The 18,021-nt window shown below is 42.6% G+C and overlaps 1 protein-coding gene across 8 annotated transcripts in view; it reads right to left on the bottom strand.

The window, feature by feature from the left end:
• Positions 1-18,021, bottom strand: part of ATXN1 (ataxin 1) — a 212,363-nt gene that overhangs the window by 122,908 nt on the left and 71,434 nt on the right. The window contains exon 1 of one of the 8 annotated variants that reach the window (XM_056332317.1): positions 15,330-15,397. The exons of the other annotated variants lie outside the window; for them this stretch is intronic. The gene's annotated coding sequence lies outside the window, so the exon portion shown is untranslated. Of the gene's footprint in view, positions 1-15,329; positions 15,398-18,021 lie in introns of those variants that run through there. 8 annotated transcript variants of the gene reach the window in all.

Below are 18,021 nucleotides of genomic sequence, written 5' to 3'. Positions count from 1 at the left end.
TTATGTCAGTCAAACAAAACAGCTAGCTATACATAACTTGTGCTGTATAAGCATGTTCCTTTCACAACATACTAAGTGCTTTGATACGATGCTGGTTGCCACTTCAGACCCTAAGCCAGGTTTGTTAAAATCTGTCCAAATACCACATGCAAAAGATGAAGGAGCTGTGCTACAAATAGAGCAACTGCAGAGGCTATGGCCCTGCCCACATTCACTCTTGTGTATTTTTACACAAAGCCTAGCACTGTATGAGGTGGGTGCCAGCTATAGCTTGTACCATACTGCCAACAAAACAGGATCCAAAAACAGATAACAAGGAAAATTCTAGGGCAGTTTCTGTGTACTATGAGGAATAGAATTTGCTGGGTTTTTTAAGAATCACCATTGTAACACGTTTCACAGACATCAAATGTATGGATGCAAACAGCACTACAACCATCAGTCAGAAATTATTTCAAACTCGTCACGATCCAGACCGGAGATTTTTTTCAGTAAAGTTCTACTTCAACTCCTGCCCCCACTAAAAACAGTATCATATCATAATACAACAATGTCATGACAGGTTTATAAAGCAAGTTGGACTTGACTATATGAACAAGGTCATTTTAGAGTCACAGACAAGCACTCTGTTCCAGCTCTGCTAGAATGCGCTGTCCCAGCACACACAACCTTAGCACAGTAAATTCAGTAGCACAGAAAAGCTTTTCGGGTTCATGGGCACTTGGGAAGGGCTTTATGAAGTAATCTTCCAGCAACATTTTGCAGCAGCAAGTTTGACTGACTTCCTCCCTCCCTCCAGGCTTTCTGAACCTGGAGAAACACTGCCCGGCTGTCCTCCTTGTGCCAGAACAAACCATGTTTTCTCTGTCACTTGGACTTACCACAGTAAACTTTTAGATACTGACATGAGGAGACAGAACACAAAACAACAAATGCCACACAATCTTGTGGAAGAAAAACATCTGAATTGTTTATAATTTAAAGCCTTGACTTTCTATTTCATTAAACAATAACCAGATTTTATCTTGGAATAGAAATTTACAGCTTAAGCTGCACATCCCTACTGAACCAGCTGTAGACTTGTTCAGTCGTTTACTTTTGTAGGGTTTGGGAGAGTCAACAGCTTTGTGATCCTGCAAACATTTTCGCCTTTTATTTCTATTTATTCCCACTGAATGACAGTGCACTGTAGCAACATTCTGCTTGGCAGGGATACAGAAGACCTAGAAGTCTACACGTGTTGCTCCATGCTTATGCAGAGGAAGCATCTCAAGAGCAACACGACATCCCCCTCGCAGCTCCCTTGTGGTTAAAGGTGCCACCCCTGCAGCAGCCAGCGTCCCACCGAGCTCGTGGTGACCCTGGGCTCCTCCAGATGCCACCCACGGGGCCACGGTGCCAGCTGGCACCTGACAAAAGGGAGAAACATGGCAAATCAAAATGAGGGTTTGATTTGAGCAATGCTCACAAGACAGCTGGTCTGAGGTTGGCTCTGAACAAACCAAGGATCAGAGCGTGGGGTCATGCTAGAGAAGGCCATTTCAGCAGTAAGAAATGCTTCAGATGCAAAACTTTGGGTTATAAAGGGTACAGCAGGCCCCTGGAAAGAAGGATGCCCAGGAAAATGCAGATTTTTACCATGGCATTTCTATGCAGATTTTTACCCGTTATGTGCCTGTTTATTAATACAAAGCAAATTACAATGTCTTCAGCAGATTATTAATCCCCTCAATAATGCAGTGTAATGTCACAACCCTTCGAACCCTAAAGTACCACACTGCAATACTACTTTTTGGGCTTCCACGTCGCAGTCCAAAATGGAGGGTGGTGAAGGGAAAGGAACATACAGTACTTCCATAGCAGATTTTCATACTCTGGGTTACAGGCCAAAGGAACAGTTGGCAATTCTCTCCAACCTGCATCCAGAGTGGTCACCAAGGAAACTTGCCCTCGCTTTTCTGCTATGCCACTTAGATCGCACACACGGCACAGGCTGACATCTTCCTCTCTACAGCCCAGAAAACAGCACTGGCTTTCAGGCCCACCAACAATAATGACCCCTCAAGTGAGTTATACAGCGTATCACCATTTCTTATCTAACAACATATCACCATTTCTTATCTAAGATGGTTGCTTTAATAGCATGACACTGGGAGTTCAGTTAACCCACCCCACAGATGGGATTGCAGTGATATTTAAGCAGCTGGCTTTTCCATCAAAGGTTTGAAAGACTTGGTGCTTTTTCGTATATTCTTTTTCTTTTTAATAACCACACAAGAAATGACACTTTACAAAACTTATGGCTGGCCCAATGGCAAGTCTGGGGTTGGTTTGTAAAATTCCTGACAAGCCTGACTTCTTTTTAAAAAAATATAAATAAAATTAAGGCAACACAGAGTAAAAACATTCCTAGCAGAAATGAGTCTCTCCCCAGAGATCAGGCTACCACATTTTAATGTGTACTGAATTTACTTTTTTTTTTTTTTAATTGGAAAGATATCAGACAAGCCTCCTTGGTCTTTTTTTCTCCCCCCCCCCCCCTTCAGCTGATTTTTTTTAGTTTGTTTGTTTGTTTTTCAGCTTTCCACTGATTTTTAAAGACTGGGGCTGATAAATACTATCAATTTCAGTTAGTAGCTTAGTCCTAATCAGGTCACATCACAGTTCACTGCCTGGGGTCCTGCCCAACAAGCAATGCTGGCCCAGCAGAGCCATCCTCTGTCCCTCGGTTGCCATAGATACTCCTTGGTGACCTCCTGACACATTTACTTGGCTGGCAAACAGAAACTGTCATTGCATCAAGTGCTGGTCCCTCTTTTCCTCATTGTTATTAATACCACTCTTTTTCCTAGTGGCACTGAGAAGATCGTTGCATTCATATTCACTCACTGAGATCACCATACAGCTTCACGGCAAGGTCTGTACCGCTTCAAGCATGCCTCCTGCAACTTGGGTTCAGAACTGAAAGTGCTCACACTAACCCCAAAACACACGCCAAACCCTCTTACAAGAGATTGGGCCAGTGGAAGGCTCCAAACTAGAAATCCAATTCCAAGATCCAACCCCAATGACAAAGAGTTTTATTAGGTTTGGGATTTATTATGGAAAGGCCTCAAATTTCTGTTTTGCATTACTCCTTCCAGCAGGCTAGCTTTCTTTTTACACTGCCTTCCTTTCCTTCTAAGGCATTTTAAGATATTTATTTTTACTATAATCTGGAGAATAAAAGAGGTCACAGATACCTTTACTTGTTTTATAGAGTTGGAGAAGATCTGGATCCCAAAATGACAACAAAAGAAATTTTTAAAAAACCTGCAATACTTGTACCAAGAAATCAAGGGTTTACTTTTCCTAAGAATATTCAAATTGCAACAAAGGAAAACTACAGAATACCATAGTCTTCCACAGAATAAGTGATTCAATTTTCAATCATGGAAAAAGAACTATATTTAGAAAGGCATAATCCGTTACTTTTTCTTCTGGTAAATTCAGCAGAATTAAGAGAACCAGATGGCCAAATATCTATGGAGTATTCAGATCTATTACACTGATGCAGAAACATTAGAGAGGAAGAAATCCTACACGTCTTGAGAGTAGCCCGTGCAAACCACATAATAACAAATGAGATCATTATGTGCAGCCTTGAAGAAAATGGTCTTTTGACTTTCAAAAATTTATGTGCGCCATGGAATGTCAAGTTACTATCATTTTTTTTCTATTAAAAAAAAAAACCTGAAGCACTATTCCTTCTGATTTAGCACAAAGATTATACAACGAAAAACCTCTATTCCCAATAAATAATCATTTGGCAACTTCAGTGATCACAGGATTTGAAAACGCTGGTGTTACAAAATGTTGGTTTACTGTTTAAGTGCAAGTCTGAAAAGAGCAACACACCCACCAAAGCACCACTGATGCACACAGCAAAAGAACACCCCAGCAAAGGGGAAACATGATCACCGTTCTAACACTCTCCAGCAAAGAAAGCTTCCCGGACAAGTTGTGTCAGCAGCTCCACAGCATCCTCTCACGATGCAGTGAGTTCCACTCATGCAGTGGCGCTGAAGAGTACGTTTATGACTGTTTGTCAGGATTAAACCCATCCCAGGTCTTTAAACTGCAGAACAGAGGAAGGATGATGGCCAAGAGCCCTAGGGTGCGACTTGGGAGATGCAGACTCGGCTCCCTGCCGTACCCCACTTCAGGCTGGGGCACGAGCCTACCGCCAGGCTTCATTCAGCCGTCAGTAGCAGAGGCACCACAGCTTCCCCATCTGAGGGGAGCACTGTGGGGACAGACACAGGGAAGCCTGATATGCTTACGTTATTTACTGGCATGCCGCATGCAGAGTCCCTAGATGGTCCTTAGAAAGAAAATCCCACGTTGCTGTATTCTGCTTTTCACCAAGCACATAACTAAAACTGGAGAGGATGGAAGAAGGAACATACACAACGAAATTCTGCCAGCCTTTCCACTTGAAAAACCACTGGTTTAGACATACTCCAAAAATAACAGCAGCTCTGTTCTAATGTTATGGCTATAGTTATGCTAACATTTTCAGTACCACCATGTTTGTGAAATACAATCAATGATTATTAAAAAGTTTTGTTAAAATATTTTAAGGTGAAATCTGATGTTCTGTTTACTTAGGCTGCAAAAAAATGTGATCAGCGCTGACATGAAAAGTATTTGAACTGTGCAAACACCATTTTCTTCTATGAACACTAACAGGAAAGCACCTAGCAATGCAGCCATGACTCGGTCTAGCTGATTACAAACTATTTCAAGCTCTGTCTCTATATATTATGTTAAAAATAATGTAATGCTCTGTTTTATAACAGGGAACTGAAAAACACGATGACAACTGAACAACCATATGAAACACAGGTTCCGGTTTTAAAAGATGTTCATGGCATGAAGGATCATGAGCAGATTTTCTAATAGTACTTCCCTTCCCCCCCCCCTCAAATTTTAGTGTAAGAAAGTCCTACAGTGACACATCCCTTAAAGGATTTCCCTCCTGCTTGCCCACAAACTGTCCAGCCCCCACAAAACTGAACGGATTGCACATGTCAGCCCAACTAATTAATTCAAGCTTACAAATAGCTACCCAATCACTGAAGGATATGTACCTACACAGTGTTTTCCCACACACATTTTACTTGTGTATTTTATGTTTAAACAGCCTAATATATTAATCAGTGTTGAAAAGTGCAAGAAGGCTAAATTAATTAGATGATTTATACCTGGTTCAAGATCTTTTTACATGCCTCAAGACTGTAAAGTGGCTTTTACGTGCATGAGGATCAAGACCTGGGATCTGTATGTTTTACGTTACTGGTGGGAAACCCCTTTGCTATACTGGTGCGTTTATCTTCAGTGGGTTACAGTCCCCAAGAAGGAACATATCTATACTTTCAGATATAGATACAGTCCCCAAAGGCCACAAGGTTCTTCGTCACTGGAGATCTCATTCTAGGAGACACTGAATATACATTGCACCCTTTAAGTCCTAAATAACTCTCCCAAGAACACTACCTGACTGGGCTTTCAACACAGACACAGTCTGAGGATGACTTCAAGCATGGTCTTCCTGCGCCCTACACCCCACCCCCCACCCCCTGCTTTTTTTTTTCCCCTTTCTTTTTTGTTCACAGTTCACGTATCTTTGCTCAAGTCACTGAACTGAGATTTACAGCAAGAAAACATAGTCATGAAACTCTATTGTGATTAGCTGGTAGTAACATTGCAATTATACCCAGGAAAAAACCCCACTGCTTTAAATATCAGTGTATTTTTATCTACCATATGTGATTACAAGCAACTTCTTTGACATCAGATACGCTATGCATTATGTGCACACCACTGCAGCTTCAACCATGAATTTATATCTGCCTAACCCTTTCAAACACAAGCAAACTGTTATACTAACAAATAAAACAAAACCAAAACCCAGAAATCAACCTCCTTGTGGTTTCCTTAACTAAACTACAGCATCTTGTCCCATGCAGGGGAAACCTCAGTGTTCGTGTACCTATGAATTGCTTTTTAGGCTTCTGCAGTTAATTCAAACATTTTCTCCATCCACATCAATCAAGCTGTCGCAGACCAGGCATGCCAATGGCTCACTCAGAGACAGAGCAGCAAGCATCTTGCCGACAAGCCTACACACCCCTACACAAACCGCGTGCAGTTAGGTTAATTAAAAGGGGCCTTTGGTAGACATGTGGAGAAATGCGAAATGCATTACCATATACACTCTGTACACTTGACACCAAAGCTGGCTGAAAAGTAGCTGCAAGCACTGCCCTTAGCTCCACGTTCCCATGGTCCGCAACCTCTCGTAGCTGAAGCCACGTGCAACACGTGACACTCACCCAAAATATCAGCCTGTAAGTGGAAGGATCAGCGTCAGCAAGACAGAGGGTTTGCTGGGTTTGGGTGGGAGTTTTTGAGCCAGTTCTCATGACATATTACCATGCTAAAGCAACACCACCAATGTTAGTGAGTCCAGTGCAAACCGGTATGTCAGTTTTGGTGTTTTTCTTCGAGGAGGAGGAGAATCCCTTAACTTAATACCCAACACGTTAAATCTACTTTTCAGTAATGCACTAAAAAATGATACTTAGCCAGAAGGCCTAAGTAACAGCTCTGTATCTCAATCACAGGCACAGCACAAGCAGTCACAGCTCACAGGGCCCGTAGCAGGTACTACCAGCACTTTGCAGGCTTGGAGAGCAGAGCTGAGGTGTCACTCCCACCCTCTCCCCCAGAAAATGTTCAGTTTGTCAACAGAGAGAGATTCTGCTACGAAATGAAGAGACTCACGACTCATTTCCATCAAATCTCGGGGCAATAATAAAAAAGGATCCACTTTATAAGAGCTCACTTAAATAAGCACAAATTAGGGGAACACACATAATTTCAGAGGTGTTAGGGAACGAGACTTGTCCTTTAGCTATAATCGATGAAGACCAAACACAAACTTGCAGTTTGGCATGGAAAAGCCTCAGCCACTGGGGAAGAGGTCTTCAGTGTCACTTGGTGCAGTGACCAGTGAATTAGGCAGAGAAGGTGTCTGTGTTTTGAACTTTCTTTTATAAAGATAAGTATATCTTCTTTTATATATATAAGCTTATCTTCTTTTATAAAGGATAAGTATAAACAGGCAGGCAGAGCAGACAGACAGCTATTAAAAGCTCCACAGATAACCCTCTGGCAGCATCACCCACACGAAACATAGATAACTGAAGAAATTTCATAGGCAGTAGTCCTGGAACTCAAGATACCATAACACAGTTAAGATCCAAAGAATATGTTTTTAAAATGGCACAGCTGATTGTCCATTTACTTCATAGGAGAAGGCCAGCCACATCCGACAACAGACTTCACGAACCATTAATGCTGTGGAATTCATTTATTGCTTCTTATTCTCAGTATACACACAGAGAAGGAGTTAATAAGTATCATCAGCTGAAGCAATACCAGCTTGCTAAATGGTGATCCACTTAATTTCAAAATGCTGCTCCTGCTAAAATTTACTGAAAACATTGTCCCTCTTGATCACTTCTCAAAACAGTCACCATAACAGCACAAAGCAGGCAGAGGCAGTTAAACAGACACAAGTTGCAATCGGCAGCATTGTATGGTTTTTAGCACAGCAGTTTGAACTTAGAACTGAAAAGAAACAATTTTGCAGCACATTTCACTGAGCAGCTTACAAGAAAAAGGTTGCAATCCCAGACTTTCATAGACATTTAAATCTGTAATGCTTCACTCCCACTATTGTTCTAAATGCTGAATAGACACCCTCCATTCCACACACACTCACACACACGTGCACGCTCACGCGCAGTGTCACACCATGTACCTCACTTCTAATAGTAAACCTGACAGAAAGGAATTTTATTTTTACACTTTCACACCACCCACTCCTAATTAATGTCAATCAGTGTCTTCTGCATAGTACACACTGCAAATATACATGGCCTTATGTGGCAAAAATTTCCACTGTTGCCAAAAAATGAGTGGTGTCCACATGATGGATTCACACAGGAAGAACGTGGAGACGCACAACCCTCCTGAGAGGTCATTAAAATGCTCTGACTCTGGGGGGGGGCGGGCTGGAGTTCTGTTGGTTGGTTTGTGCTTCTTCCCCCCACAGATACAAACAGCAAGTAATTCTCCAGTTAGGAAGAGCCCTTGCAGACTTCCCAAGGTTCAAGAGGGAGCATGGACTAGCCAGTACATCTCGACAGCTGCCAGGAACAGCAGCAGCAGCAGTGGGAGGGACAGCAAGGAATTTTGCTGGTGACTTCAGCAGAGCCAGTCCACCCTGTCCAGACAACCACAGACTACAGCCAGACAATTAAAAACAATCAGCTACCAGGTATGCACCTACAATTGCACTCCCCAGCTGTCCCAATAACCACCACAGCAGCAAAAGTGAGGGTGGGCAATTCTTGCCCCCCCAAATCCAAAGCAGACAGTTTCCCAGCATAACACACCACTCACTTCTTTTTATAGACTGCTTTTCTCTCAGATGCAAAAGTAAATCCAGCTCAGATGATTTCCCTGCCTTAACTTTTGTACAAGAGGAAGACAGAAAGCTAAAAAAAGAAAATTAGACACTTCATGAAATCCATGATTAAGACACAGAAACTAACAAGACAGATGGGCTGAAACATTCAGGGAGCTTCAGTTCATCATCCCATGTTTTTCAAAGATCTACATTAAGCTATTGTCTTCCCCATTTAGATTTTTTAAATCCCCTTTTTCATTGCAGTACTTTAACACCATTTCTAAACTTGGAGTCCCCTTGTTGGGTAGACCCAAATAAACCCCCATATTTACACAACCAGCACGTGGCCCTAGAACCTAGCTATGGGGTTTTTCTCCCTCTTCCTTTGCCTTTTTTCAGGTGCAGGTAATGGCCACTGCTGCTGGCTCAGAGGTGAGGTTGCTGGGGAGGCAGAGCAGGGTGGCAGCAGATGGGGGGGAAAGCAAGAGGCTGCTCAGGCAGCACCAGGCTGCACCTCACTCTGCTCTGCTGCACGCTCTGCTCCCTTGTGTGCACCCACAGGAGTAGCTGCCGTCACTGGCCTTAGCTGGGTTATTACCATACAGACAGAAAATACGAGGCCACCTACACAGCTAAATCCCTTTTACAAACGCTCATCTCCTGGGCGTAAGAAGCAGCAGTCAATATTGCACGCTCTGAAAAAAACAGCCAGTTGCTCCTAGCAAGGGTGGTCTGCCCCTCCATAAGCTCTTTGCTCACAGCAAGGACGCAGGCCCCCCTGCATCCCTTCTTCCATCAGAAATTAAGCCCTCTTTTCTGTGGGGTGCACAAAGCAGCCACTCACCCAGGGAAAAAAGGAGAAGGGCAGGGAAAAAAAGAAAGAAAAAAAAAGGAAATTGTGACTCAGCACTTGGCAAAAGCCAGCCATCAGCAACTGCCGAACGCTGAGTCACTTCTTTCCCTTCCACCTGATGAGTGGCTGCCCAGATCCATTCAGCAGAAAGCCTCTTTTCATCGAAACTGGCATAAATCTGGAGTAATTCCCTCTGTTTCAATGGAGCTGCTCAGGATTTACGGCAGCATGACACGACAAGCAGAATCCCGGCTGTAAAGAGCTACAAGCCCAGGTTTTCCTGCAGGAGACCGTGCTGCTCTGCCCTTGCAGGCCATGATGCTAACTGTGCAATAGCACTGATGCCACAGCTGGTTCTGTTTTTCCTGATGCTGTCACCTCCAGCAGGTTCTCTGCAAGCTGGACCTTTGGAGAAATCACCCTCTTTTTTGTGCTTCAGGAGAATTTTGACCATCTACGACCAGAAAAATGTTTACTAGTTTGAATTAATTATTTAATTCCCCCAGCCCCCACCCCACCATTTCATGTAATGCTCTAATTTGGTTTTGCAGAGATTTATAAATTATTTTTTAACATCTCACTGGACTGTGTGAAACAGAGTTCAGAAGAGAGCAGAAATATCTTATCTGCAGATGATGTGTGAATAAGCAAGGGATGAGATCCAAGATTTAAGGAATACCAATCAGCTTTACTGGACAATTATCTACTCTATTTATGTTCTCAGCTTAACAAAAAGCATTGCTAGAAGATTTATGCATGAAAGGTTTTCTATAAGCAGGGGAAGACCCTGAAAAAACTACATATACTCCCCCCCAGCATGCAAAGCATTGGCAACCAGAATAACAAATGGCGAACAAACACAAAAAACAACCTTTGAAATAGGACTATTTCAGAAGAAGAGGGTTACCATTTTACTATAAACACCTAATTAAAAAAAAAAAATCCATTCACACATATACTGAAGGACTGAGTGGGTTTTTCTAAACAAATGCGATTACTCTTGTCTGTCCTGGTTAAGTACATTTACAACATTCAAGAATAGGATGTAACTGCCTAGAAACAGCGGCGTTCATGTAGTGCTTTCAATATGGGGAACACAGTGTGCTATACAAATATTAATTCAGCCTGAACAACCAGTGAGGTATGCAAATATTACTCTCAGCTTCAACTGGAGAATATCTGAGCACAGAGGAACGGCGAGGGGGATTTTCAGCAGAGCTTCAGGGAGCCAGCTCTCAGCCAGGGAAAGCTGGGAACCTGCATGTCTGCAAGTGCTTTTGATAGTCCTGCCCTGACTGACTTCCAAGACACGCTATAAGCCAGAGCCTGAAACTGAAGCCCTGCTTGTTCTCTTCAGAAGACCCAAATGAGCAAACATTTTCTGTATCCCGGCTAGTTACACAGCCAAAATCAGCAAGGCAGTGTGCAGACATGGGTGCACCCTGCGGGACCTCCCAGGTCCTGGCTGCCCCAACCACAAGGCCCAGCTGGGATGTACTGCGGTTCCTTCCCCACCCCCACGCTGGAGCTCCCTCCCCACGGACACCCAGCAGTGAGAGCTGAGTAGAGTTTTTGCCCAGAAGTAGGAGGTGGCCTGGAGACAACCAGAGACAGGACCTTGACTCACAACCTGGAAAGCAGGAGGGCTCAGTGGTTTTGACATGGTCCAAGAAAAGCCACCGCAGCCACTCAGCTGGGCTAGAGGAACCGCAAACAGACCCCTGTCGGGTACTGCTACTTCCACAATTGTCCACATAGCACTGATGGGGTAAAAGCAGAGCAAAGCAGCAGGAGTTTCGGCAGCTGACAATGGCTTCTTGTTTTTTGACGAAGGATGATGCTGAAGAACCCCTGCGGCTCAACTGATGAGGACAAGGCCAGATCACAACAAATTCCAACGGGCCTCGCTGCGTATTTTGCCTTTTTTAAGTTACACCTCTAATCCAAAGGAAGGAAAGAAACATTTGTGAAGTCAAAGAAGCAGATAAGGGGAGCTGAAACAATGCGGATCTAAGTGACCTGAAAAAAATGATCTCCTGGACCAATTTTTTCTACCACTCCACAGAACTGTAGCAGAGGAACGAGAAAGGCAGAGAAATGGGTATCACAAGGACAGGGTATACAGTGCTGCAGCTGCAGCTGAAGACCCACCTTTAGACCAGCAGCCCAAAGAAGGTAATTCACACAGCAACCATGACACTTAAGACTATTCAACCCTCCCCCTCCAAAGCCTTCATTTTAGCTTTTTTACAACTCTGGCAGATATTTTAATTAAAATCTTTCATGCTAACAGCTGCCTCAGACTGATCTTGTGGGGAAGTTTCAGAAACAGATTTTCAGCCATTTTGAAGAAAGAGAGTAGGCAAATAAATACACAGCTTTGTCTTAACTTTACTTCTGCTGCTGCTGCTGCTGCTGTCACTGATTTATTGAGATATAAAAATGGCTTCAGGCTCTGGAGCAAGCCTGAAAGTTTGGCAAAATAGTTCTGCTGATCAGAGATGTGATTTTAGCTATTCCTGTGAAAAATCACTTACATTTCATTAATTTTAAATCCCGGGGGGGGGGGGGGGGGGGGGGGGGGGGGGGCTGGGGGTGGAAATGGGCGAAGGGGGGAGGACCAGCAGCTCAAGTCTTCAGATATTTCATCAGCGTAAACTTCACACCTCAAGCTTCGATACAGCTCCATACCAGCCATGGCATCTATGAAAAGATCTGTCCTTGCGGGGTTTACTGCAGAACAAAAGACTGTAAGCAGTAGCAGTTTTGGAACTTCTGAAGTCAAGAAACTACAGAGTAAAGAAAGATACAATTATTTAAATGTACTGTTCTTTCCCTGAATATGTACAGAAACAAGGAAGAGATACAGGAAAGTGAAGAAACACTTGGAGCTTCTTGTTAGCTTGCAAATTTTTTTTTTAAGAAACTCCATCCATACAAGCAGCAAAGTACAAGCACCCCATTACAGAACTTACCAGGGTAAATATTTTCTCGTAACCCAGCATGCCTGTATCAAAGATTCGTGGTCTACTGTTCCCTAAAGTATTCTTCTCTTTCAGGAGCAACTCAGAGAGGGTGACACTGCACTGCCAAGTTGCCCTCCCTGTACTCCAAGGCACCTCCACTCAAATGCCCCCAAATGCCATTTCTTCCTTGTCAGAAATCTTTGTTAACAAATTTCCCTTTTCGTTTTTTTGTGAACTGTGCTTTTCTTTTTTTGTTTGTAAACAAAGAAACAAACAAAAAGCCAGAATGTAGCAAGGCTCTGCCAGAACTCAATTAATAAATAATGAGCATCGAGTGTTTTTGATCATTTCCTTCTGTCTGAGCCTCACAAACTGACAGTAGAACAGTGTATGACCCCTTACAGAACAATTTTACTATCACATTACATCCTCATTGGAAATTAAGCAACACAAATTTGACATTTTGAATGGGAGAAGCTCATCCAATTTGGGGCAACGTTACCCACTGGGAAGTCCAGAGAGAAACACAGTGTGAGCCTGTACGGCAGGATTTGCAAAGCACCTATGCAGTCACACAGCAAACCCTAGCACAACCTGCACCAACAACTTTTTCCCCTCACTCTGCACTACAGAAATGTGACCAACGCTTTCCAGCTCACAGAGCTGTACTATTTTACTGGGCTTTTTGCATCATGTGGATGAAGGTACAACTTGAGCTTGAGTTCAAGCAGTTCCTCAGGATGTGTGAATCCAGAGGGATGGGTACAGAAAGGCAGGACAGGAGTAAAGACATCCCATCCCTCTGCTATAAGTGGAAATGTAGGGATGGGAGGAGTTACTTTCGTATTCAGAACTGAAAAAATGGGGAAAATGGAAATAACAGGAGTTTAGAGAAGGGCAAGAGGGTGAGACTGATGGAAAAGTATGTTTGGTCATCTGAAAAAAAACAAAGGATGACTTGAGAACACCTTTTGCCACAGAGGCAATATAAGGTAACAGAAGAAACATACATGCAGGGACAACTACACAAACAGTGTCCCGCATTTTCTTTAAAAATAGTGGCCAGGAGGACAGATTCTCATTCTGCCTTTACTTGATGGGAATATGCCAGTTTACACCAGCCATACACCCGCCCCCTTCATTTATAAGATACAGAAGACAAAACCAGTATTAATAATGTCTTTTTATGTCCTGGTCTTTCTGAGCACACCATCTGTTTACATTTGGAAAATGCAATGAGTGAGGTGCCCACTAAAAATGCTAAATTGCCAGAACTTGTGAACTGAACAAAAAGTCAAGATTTCCATGACTTCAGCCCTAATTTCACTAACACCAGCACCAAGTGATCTCTATCCAAAGCATAAACACATTCCTTATAAACAGCTTAAATGCCAGTACTTTAAACACACAACTGTTCATGTGTTGTAATCTCTCTAATGAATAAAATTCAATCACATCTACAAAGAAAAGTAATCTGTTTGTTGACACATCACCAAAAGGAAGCAAATAATGGGCCACAATACTAAGAAACCTGATGACAAATGTAATGGAAATTAGCGTTTGAATAATTTGTGCATGACCCGAAAGTTTTAGTGAGTTGCAAGGAATACAAACTCAACAGTTCCATTTTGCTCTCGTACCAATACTTTAATTTTTCATATATTTACTTTTTTAACGCATACTTACTCTCCTTTTTAAACTCTTTAAACTGCTCTGGGTGCAAGGGAAAGACTGGATTTGATCTTTTGGATGAATGACACATACAAGCTTTTTCAAAAAAAAGCATGTGGACAATAAAATAAAGGAGTACAACTTGCCTCCCCTGCCTCTTTAACATTCTGCTGCCTTTCAGGCACACAGGGAATTGATGCATTCAAATAACTGAACATGGACTTCTCTTCGTAACTGCAGCTATAATTGTACCTACTGCTCATACCGCTTCCGTCCTATTAGTGTTTTAGAATTAGAATTGTCCAAAGCATAACATTAACTAAATTGCCTTAATTTCTGAAAAACATCTAATTTTTTTATGTAACAGGAAAAAACCCCACCTTCAGAATGTTACCCCTTTTCTCTATTAACTTGTTCTGCTTCTTTGGCATGAAGAACATTAAAAAGCAATACTGCTTCCCCTCCCTTCAACGGCTGGCAGCCCTGTCTTTAACCAAAACGCTCTGATTCAGTGGATGCTTTGCCCACCATTACAGATAACATGCTTTTTCCAAAGCTGAGTCTCTTAAGGATGATGAGGGGTACCTTAACTTGTAATCATTCACCAACTAGTATCCCATTTAGCATCTAGGAAGAATTGGCTTTTAGCATTTTCCTCTGCTGTATGTGGTGTTTGCATGTGGTTACTGCATATTATACAAAATAGCAATCAAAATAAATGGCCTGTTGTCGTATCTAGTCATACATGAGTACATATCTTAGGCAAGGGCATATTTTGCCTTTCATATATTTTCACTGTGATGAGTAAGGCATAGATATGAAGAGTCCATCCCTCTGCATGGAAAATAGCATGTTGGGCAGAGCGGCAGCAATAAGAAACCCAACTTTGCCAACTCTTATCTCCGTACACCAACAAAGAAAAAACTCCTGCAAAGCCAAAATGGTAGACAATTATATCATTTAAAGCAAGCAGTTACTCTTCCTAGGTTTCAGTCTGTTTCACTGGAAAGCAACTTTTTAATAGCATCATGAAGATAGCACACCATGATTTATTCTTACTCATTTTTCAGCTAAAAGTATTTTTGCCTCTTGCATTTCCCTTTTTTGCCTAAAGGAAGGATGGCCCAATAAAAACTTAATGAGAAAAAACAGAACGAAATACAACAGCTCTGTTCTATAGGGTCAGATGAAGAATTTGGAAATGTCCATTAAATCTAAATACTACTTCCAGTCTTCCTTCTTGGTCGTTTACTATTTTGCATATTTTCCTTTATACCCTTGCAGTAACATATGGATAGGCCAACCATATCACACTTACTTGCCCTTTACATAACCGATTCCTGCTATATTATCATCCCATACTTCAATAGTTGCATGCCTTCTTGTTACACCATCACAATAAACTGTCAGAAAAAGGAAAAAGACTTCGGTGTGCAGCTCTGTGGCATTTTGGCAAGTTTGAGACAGACAGCAAAAGGGAAAGAGGGGAAAAAAGAGAGGAGGAGAAAAGGAGGGAAAAACAAGAGCAGCACTTACGCTTTCACATGGGAAGGTACACCAACAGGACAACCCTGTGCATCACAATAAAACTCCACAGATCCAAAAGGTCTGCAACAAGCAGGGTGCTCTGCACTCATCTGGAGTGCTGGGCACCTGCTGTTCCCCCTGCAGCTATGCAAAGCAGATCTCTGCCTTACTCAGGACTGAGCTTTCTGGGTCATGGACCACTGCATTCCCTGAAGCACCCAGCATGACAAGATACACACCAGGTGTCATCTACCGGTGCTTCCCAGCCCCTTCCTCACCACCATCACATGTAGGCACTCACCTATGCTGTGCAATGGGGAGGTGACCACGCAGACACTGCAGCAAACATCAGTCAGCTCTCCCACCCTGACACAGAGGTCAAACACAGCCGCAATAGAGAAGCCACTGTTTCAGTGATACAATGCTAAGAATGTCCAGAAAAAGTGTAAACTTAACCACCTAACGGAACTAAGTAATCTTCCCCCTCCAAACATCCTGAAGGAGCACAAAGCACTCTCAGTAACTTAACTGAAAAGTCCTCTACGAAGTTACTTCTCAATACTTGCAAAACATTCCTAGAAGGTTTTTTGAGCATCATGGGAACACCCAAGTGCATGTGTCAACCTGCGCATCTAACGAGCCTGCTTCTTCTCTCATTGAAATCAGCTGTTCTTAATTTGAACAGTAGGAGACCTGGGCCTTTTCTACTGCTGTGTTCCTTATCAGAGCTCTATAAATGTCTCATCTTTATTTTATTAAAGACATATTTCATAAATTAACAATACAAGAATTCTTGTATGTGAGGTTTTTGGCCCCTGTTGCGACTCTGAATTCCTGAAGGTCAGATAAAGTGGTCTGTAGAAAGGGCGAGAAGAAAATGCTCTGCAACATCCTTCTAAAGAGGCTCCGCAGTAAAAAGACAATAAATTGTAAAAAATGATTTGTTATGTGGCTTTGAGGGCATCCACGGATGCTAAGACCACAGTTAAATGAACCTGGTCATGAAAGGAGCAGCAGCTTGTCCAGTACTGTACCTACATCAGTTAACTCTTTTTGTGATTGAAGTCCAAGACTTCATATTGTTCTATTTCCACCTATTCCTCTGCTCTAGATTCCCTCTGTGACACGTTTATCAATGGAAAAATTGAGGGAGGCGTTTCCAGCTGGGAGCCCAACAAAAAAACCAGGAGGTTCAGTCTGGTTTTCTCACTCGCGCTGCAAGAGCCATTTTAACACCAGTAATAAAAAAAAAAACTACACAAAGAAAAAAACAGACATGACTTGAAATTATTTTTTCATCATAAATGCCGCACCACTCTTTATTCTCAGGTACCATTAGTCTCACACATTGCCACAATAATTTGCTAGCTTAAACAGAGCTCCTTGCAAATAACGTATTTATATTAAGGGACGATGTCAGATACAATTGCAGGGAAATGCTAAGAAAAAGTTAACAGTGCCATCAGTCAGATCTACTCTTTGTTATGCCCTTGCAATTTTTACAGATTTATATCTGCAATGTCACAAATTATTTTCTTTTTTTAAATAGCCTGATTGTGTCCTCTGCGAGAGATGGGGAACACACACACAAACAACAAGAGAAGGCAACTGGCATGCTGGGAGCCATACAAAATGGATTTTGCACAGGCATAGCTGCATGGCTACACCTGGGGGTGTCATTACAGCAGCCGTGGTGCAGGAACAGCCGCAGCCAGTTGGGTGCTTACATTAAGAGTTGTAACCTTAGAAGGTGGTTTTGAGAATGAGATCATCTGCACTAAGAGGATTTTCAAGGTAAGTCAACGGATAGATTTGGTCTCATTTAAGACCAGAAAAGACGAATAATCATAGATTGGAACATTACAGCAGCACAGACTATTCATCTAGGGAGGCACTTTGTATAGTAACAACAGAACTCACACAAATGTACGGGAGGGATCACAGCTCCACATAGCCAACAGGCTCCTTGAACTCTGGAGCTATCTACTGCAGCTACTTCCATCCACCACCAAGAAGCCCTGGCTACCACCATCTTCTCAAACAAAAGGGGAAAACATTCAATAGGCAATTATCCAGCCATTGCAGGCTCTGAAAGTGTCCCAAAGACAAGAAAAATATCATTCTCGCACATCACTGCCTGAACGAGAGGGCTGTTCAGGGCACTGTGCCTGTAACGGCTCTGCTGAGAAAAAGCACCTTTAGATGCAACAGAAATCAAGGCTGCTATCGACAGAAGGCAGCAACTATGACCCTAATTGCCTACACTTAGCAGAGCTGCAATAGGACAAGAAGAGGAAAGCTGAAAGAAAAACACAAGGGTGGAGAATCAGAAGCAAAGGCTGTCTGCTTAGACATGGAGAATACATAAAGATGTGTCTTGTGATGGAAGAAAACCGGAGTCATCATCATCCAACAGCCTGACAGTTCAGAAGGCACCTGAGAGAGAGCCAGGTATGATACCCAAACTCCCAGACAGTATATTT

The sequence above is a fragment of the Falco biarmicus genome, chromosome 3 (genome assembly GCF_023638135.1).
Source record: "Falco biarmicus isolate bFalBia1 chromosome 3, bFalBia1.pri, whole genome shotgun sequence".
NCBI classification, from domain to species: domain Eukaryota; kingdom Metazoa; phylum Chordata; class Aves; order Falconiformes; family Falconidae; genus Falco; species Falco biarmicus.
This window is presented reverse-complemented; position numbering and strand designations above follow the sequence as displayed.